The sequence below is a fragment of the Mastomys coucha genome, unplaced genomic scaffold (assembly GCF_008632895.1).
Source record: "Mastomys coucha isolate ucsf_1 unplaced genomic scaffold, UCSF_Mcou_1 pScaffold1, whole genome shotgun sequence".
Taxonomy (NCBI): domain Eukaryota; kingdom Metazoa; phylum Chordata; class Mammalia; order Rodentia; family Muridae; genus Mastomys; species Mastomys coucha.
The window spans coordinates 36533649-36533910 of record NW_022196891.1 but is presented as its reverse complement, the minus strand read 5'-3'; the positions used below and the strand labels follow the sequence as shown (position 1 = coordinate 36533910).

At 33.6% G+C, this 262-nt stretch overlaps 1 protein-coding gene across 1 annotated transcript in view; it reads left to right on the top strand.

Moving 5' to 3' along the window:
* Positions 1-262, top strand: part of LOC116069714 (complement factor H-related protein 2-like) — a 187601-nt gene that overhangs the window by 35176 nt on the left and 152163 nt on the right. The window lies entirely within an intron of this gene.

Below are 262 nucleotides of genomic sequence, written 5' to 3'. Positions count from 1 at the left end.
TCCAGAAATTAATCTTCCATGTAATGTTGAACATGTAGTAGAATGGGATTTATCAATAAAAATTAGAAATCTTGAGATTGAAGACCAGAAAAAATAGATGATTTTGTGCTATACTCAGGATATTTAGAACAGTTGGAAAATTGGTAAATATATGGATCAGCAGTCTGAGTAGAGTACATCAGAACAGTGAAACGTGGTCCTACAGTCACTGCTGATACATCTACAACCTACATTTGGAAAGTATAAGAGGTCAAATGAAGCT